This window comes from Octopus bimaculoides, chromosome 1 (genome assembly GCF_001194135.2).
Source record: "Octopus bimaculoides isolate UCB-OBI-ISO-001 chromosome 1, ASM119413v2, whole genome shotgun sequence".
Classification (NCBI taxonomy): domain Eukaryota; kingdom Metazoa; phylum Mollusca; class Cephalopoda; order Octopoda; family Octopodidae; genus Octopus; species Octopus bimaculoides.
Window position 1 is genome coordinate 73,028,796 of NC_068981.1, and position 6,313 is coordinate 73,035,108.

The 6,313-nt window shown below is 35.0% G+C and overlaps 2 protein-coding genes across 2 annotated transcripts in view; one reads left to right on the plus strand and one right to left on the minus strand.

The window, feature by feature from the left end:
- Positions 1-6,313, plus strand: part of LOC106867431 (DNA ligase 1) — a 125,388-nt gene that overhangs the window by 24,975 nt on the left and 94,100 nt on the right. The gene's annotated exons all lie outside the window — the stretch shown is intronic.
- Positions 1-6,313, minus strand: part of LOC106867432 (complement C1q tumor necrosis factor-related protein 7) — a 45,595-nt gene that overhangs the window by 4,596 nt on the left and 34,686 nt on the right. The gene's annotated exons all lie outside the window — the stretch shown is intronic.

Here is a 6,313-nt window from a genome sequence, read left to right on the forward strand (position 1 = left end):
TACTTACCACCACACAGCCACTCCTGATATATATATATATATACACATATATACGACAGGCTTCTTTCAGTTTCCGTCTGCCAAATCTACTCACAAGGCTTTGGTCGGCCCGAGGCTATAGTAGAAGACACTTGCCCAATATGCCACGCAGTGGGAATGAACCCAGAACCATGTGGTTGGTAAGCAAGCTACTTACCATACAGCCACTCCTGTGCCTGGGTGGCTTTTTTTTTTTTTTGAGGCAGATTTTCTATGTCTGGATGCTTTGTCACTAAGCCTCACTTGTTTCCAAGCAAGGTGCTATGTTATTTACAGCATATTGGAAATGAATAACACTTGTATGACAGCGACACTCAATTACAACCACCACACAATGTCAAGACAAAATGACACAAACATACATGCACTTACACATGCACATATACATGTAACATGGATGAATACAGATATAACAAGGCACCACATAAAAGCACCCATGCCAAAGCCGCATAAAAAGCACCACTTGTGCCGGTGCCACGAAAAAGCATCTGTGCTGGCACCACATAAAATGCACCCTGTACACTCTGTAAAGTAGTTGGTGTAAGGAAAGGCATCCAGCTGTTGAAACCATGCCACAACAACTGACTGGTCTAGCTTTCCAGCTCTGAAAATTGTCAACTCCTTTTGAACTGTCCAACTTATGCCAGCATGGAGAATGGGCTTTAAATGATGATGATGATAATTTCTTGATTTATTTAAATTATCTCTGCCCCCAGAGGATCATCATCATCATCATTTAGCATCTGCTTTCCATGCTGGCATGCGTTAGACAGTTTGACTGGAACTGGTAAGTTGGAGGGCCGTACCATGTTCCAATCTGATTTGGCTTGGTTTTGACAGCTGGATCCTCTTCCTAATGCCAACCGCTCCAAGAGTGTAATGGGTGCTTTTTACGTACCAGTTACATGACACTGGCGATTTCCAAATGGCAGTTAGGACCAGCTCCATATGAGATAATCTCAAGAATCAAGAATTCTCCAAAGTTGATATGCCATTAAGGAAAAGATCAACCTTAATGCCTGGAGATAAAAGGACAATTGTGAATATGTTTTGACCACAACAGGCATCTTCAGCAAGACAGTGTATCTATGAGGGGATGCTGAAAAGTTCCTGGCTTTAAGGGTGTCGCGAAAGGCATGTTGGGCCTTCCAAGTTCTTTTGTAGGGCTTAGAAAAACTGAAGGACTACTGTAATAAGTGTGTTAATCTGAGAGGGGAATATGTTGTATAAAATCATAATTAACTGAACCTCTTGTATTTTCTTTTACCCAAGCCAGGAACTTTTCAGCACCCCCTTGTATATCTATATATATACATATAACCGGTTTCATTCAGTTTATCTACCAAATGCACTCACAAGGCTTTGGTTGGTCCAAGGGCTGTAGTAGAATACACTTGCCTGAGGTTTCATGTGGCAAGACAGAGCCTAAAACCATGTGGTTGGGAAGCAAGCCTCTGAACCACACCATTGTGTATGTGTTTCCCTTGTTGTGATGTGTGCAATGATTGTTAACAAAGAGTCACCTTTCATGCAAAAGGCTATGATATGTTTGTAATCTTGCATGAAAGCATGTCCAGGTTTTTCATTGTCCAGTAGACTCAATGAAATGTTATGCTGCTTGAAAGCAACTGTAGGTTAGTAAATGTCCGAACCTTGCTATCTTGACATGTAGACATTGCAACAACAATAATAATGATGATGATGAGTGTGTGTATGTGTGCGTGTCCATCTTTAGGAATTTTTAATACTTTAGCTTTGATTACTTTGCTTATCTTCAATAAAAGTCTAATAAGACTCATGTTTGTGTACTGCCATGCACATATTACCATTTATATGTTTTTACTTTATTTTTTTTTTGTTTTAAATTTATTTCCATATTACTCAGCTGTTACCATGGAAGATTGGATAATATTGCTTTAAAAATAAGCCAGGCATTTTGCTTGTTATTAAATTTAACTGATATAACTCTTTCCTTTAGTATCCAGTCTGATGGCTGTGGAACACACCAAATATTGAACATTCTATTAAGTGACAGAGCGTATAGGGAAGAAAGAAATGTTAGTAAAACAAAGAGAGATACAGAGCAACCAATTTGAAAGTCTACGTATATTGCAAATATTATTAATGCAAAATAAAACAGTTTTGCTTTGACCTTTTGATGTCAAATGAAATAAGATATTTTTAGTTACTGTTAAGTAGTTTGTTGTCCTCAATGTCTATGTTAATATTTATCTCTTGTGCGTTTGTGTCATGTGTTTGTATGTTGCATGCCTGTATATGAATGCTGGTGCATTTTATTCTTATTTCCTGTTGGATATGTGTTTGTATGTATGTGTGTGTGTTTGTCATGGCTACAGTTATCTGTTATGCATGTAATTACTCTTCTTTTTATTATATTAGTGCACACACAACCATGAGATTTTGACATGAAATCAGGAGAAAACGGAAGCAATAAAAATAATTCTTTCTATAATAGGCATAAGGCTTGAAATTTTGGGAGCAGGGTTAGTCGATTACATTAACCCCAGTGTTTGATTGGTACTTATTTTATTGACCATGAAGGGATGAAAGGTCGACCATGGCAGAATTTGAACTCAGAGCACAAGGACGGATAAAATGCTGCTAAGCATTTTGCCCAGAGTGCTAACTTTCTGCCAGTTTGCCAATAATAATGATATCTGTACAAGGCTTGAAATTTGGGAAGAGGGGCTAATTGGTTACATTGGCTCCAGTGTACAACTGATACTTATTTTAGCTCCTCTGAAAGGATGAAAAGCAAAATTAACCTCAGTGGCATTTGAACTGAGAACTTAAAGCCAAAAGAAAAGCTGCTAATGACTCTACCAGCTTTAATGACTCTACCTTAATGATAATTATGATTATCCTTTCTGTTATAGGCACAAGGTCTGAAATTTGGGGGAGGGGGTAGTTGATTACATTGACCCCACTGTTTCACTGGTAATTAATTTATCGACCAGAAAGGATGAAAGGCAAAGTCGACTTCGGCGTAATCGGAACCCAGAATGTAGCAGCAGACGAAATACTGCTAGCATTTCTCCCGGCATGCTAACAATTCTGCCAACTTGCAGCCCTAATAATAATAATGATAATAATAATAATAATAATAATAATAATAACAACAATAATAATAACAATAATAATAATAATAACAACAATAATAATAATAATAATAATAACAATAATAATAATAATAATAATAAATGATGATGATGATAATGATAATAATAATAATAAATGATGATGATGATAATAATAATAAATGATGATGATGATGATAATAATAATAATAAATGATGATGATGATGATAATAATAATAATAAATGATGATGATGATGATAATAATAATAATAATAAATGATGATGATAATAATAATAATAATAAATGATGATGATGATAATATAATAATAAATGATGATGATGATATAATAATAATAAATGATGATGATAATAATATAATAATAATTAATGATGACAGTTTCTCATTTAGGTACAGTGTCGTCAACTTTTGAGGAAACGGATTAGTCATAATTGCTTTGGATTACAAATCAATTCTCTATTAATTGAAAACTGTCTTCTCTGGTTTCTTATAAATCTTCTACTTATTTTTAACTTTCAAATAATGCCACTGTTTTTTTTTGTTGTTTTTTTTTTGTCCTTTAATATAAAACCCTAATAGTTTCAACCAAGTAGTTTTACTGTTTTCCTTTAATAAAATAGGTGATTCTGGAACACTAGATCTCACTGATAACAATAACTGAATGACTTCAGACACGTGTTAAAGCTAAGCTCAGTAACTTGATTGATATGGAAAGTTCAAATAGGTTATATTGAATCCTCAGTAGATTACATTTTCGAAGGCTTTTTTTTTTGAATAATATATATTGTTATTATTTCCTTATTTTTTTTCTGCTCTTTTTCTTTTTTTCTTTCTATATTTGTTTATTTATTTTCTGTAAAGTGGAGCTTATCTTTGGGGCTTCAGTATAGTCATCAATCATTATATCTTTTTAAATTGTGATATATTTTTAATGTAGGCTCTCTGCATTGATTTAGTCATGTAATAAAAGACAGCATGATAAAATGAAGTAGTTAGTGCAGTGGTGGCCCTGATCAAGCATATGCTCATGAAAAGAATTTTTCTTGATGCTTTAATGATTCTGTCAATCCAGGCTACAGCAAATATTCTGCTTAATACCACAGATTTTCGTGTCAGTTGTTTGACTATAACCAGTTGAGCATGTCCCTTAATGGCTGATGATATGTGCATCTCTGATCATGAGCAGAAGTAGTGGGGGAGCATCATAGCCATGTGTTGAGAGGAATTCTTTTGGAGTTTGAATATTTCACCTATGGAAACATGGGTGTTTTGTTCATCATCCTGAAACAAACTTTATTCAGGGACCTTTTGAGCGGGATGGGTTACTCAACTTGAAGAAAATTCTAACTGGGTCCCACCTGCGAGGTCACGTGCTGTTTATCTTGATATGAGATCACCATTTTGTGCACATAGTTGTGATGCATGTGCCTGGTGTACCCTTATCAGACGGGTAGTCATGATGGGTATATTGGGCTTCGTATATTTGTACCCCAGTGTCACTTTGATGGCATGCACTGCTCTCTCAGAAATAATAATAATAATAATAATAATAATAATGATATTGGTTTCAAATTTTGGCACAAGGCCAGCAATTTCTAGGAGGGGATAAGTCAATTACATCAACCCCCTTGTTCAACTGGTGCTTATATAATCAACTCTTAACGAATGAAAGGCCAAGTCAACCCTGGTGGAATTTGAACTGAAAATGTAAAGCTGGATGAAATGCTGCTTGGTGTTTTACCCAGTGTGCTAACAATTCTGCCAGCTTGCCACATTTTTCATGATAATAATAATAGTAATAATAATGGTGGTGGTGATAGTTTCAAATTTTGGTATGAGGCCAATAATTTTAGGAGTGAGGGGATAGCCAATTACACTGACCCCATTACTTGACTGGTACTTTATTTAATTGACCTTGACCAAATTTTAGCTCAGAATGTAAAAAGCAAAAAATGTCATTAAGCAGTTTGTCTGATGTATGAAGAATTCTGCTAACTCACTGCCTATTATTATTAATATTATTATTATCATCATCATTATTAGGTGGTGAGCTGGCAGAATCGTTAGCATGCTGGGTGAAATGTTTAGGGGTATTTCGTCTGCCGCTACGTTCTGAGTTCAAATTCCACTGAGGTTGACTTTGCCTTTCATCCTTTCGGGGTCGATAAAGTAAGTACCAGTTGAACACTGTGAGCAACGTAATCGACTCATCCCCACCTCCTCCAAGCTGCCCTTGTAGCAAAGATTTGAAATAATAATAATAATAATAATAATAATAATAATTATTGAGAGAGAGAACAGTACATGCCATCAATGTGACACTGTGGTAAAATATATGAAGCCCAATATACCCATCATGACTACCCATCTGATAAGGGTACACCGGGCACATGCATCACAGCAATATGTGTGCGACTATTATTATTATTATTATTATTAGTGAAAAGTTGGCATGCTGGCAGAATCGTTACTGTGCTGGGTAAAATGCTTAGTGGCATTTTGTCTGTCTTTACGTCTTGAGTTCAAATTCCACCGAGGTCAACTTTACCTTTCATTCTTTTAGGGTTGATAAAATAAGTACCAGTTGAGTACTGGGGTCAATGTAACTGTGACAGTTTCAAGACAATCTCAGATCAATTGTAATAGTTTCAAGATACAATCTCTGATCAAATCACTTGCCAGACAAGTATATCTCTGAAAATTTTAAGATGAAATTTTGCAGGACTAGCTTTATGAGTATAGATAAGCATAACTACAGTTTAGCACCCCACTCCACTCTAACCTGATTTCCTCAAAACTTTTAATAATGCATATCTTTTAAGATTCTTTCAAAGCTACAGATTAAGATTATGTTGATGAAGTTCAAAATTTTTATTTATTTAGAAAATAAAATGTATATAACTATTTTTTAACACTTAAGCAAAAGCATGCTTGTGTGATAAGAAGCTTGCTTCCCAATTACATGGTTCTTAATTAAGTCCTACTGCATGGTGCCTTGGGCATGTGTTTTCTACTATAGCCCAGAACTGACCAAAGCCTTGTGAGTAGTTTTGGTAGATGGAAACTGAGAGAATTATATATCTATCTATCTATCTATCTATCTATCTATCTATCTATCTACGTATATATATATATATATATATATATATATATA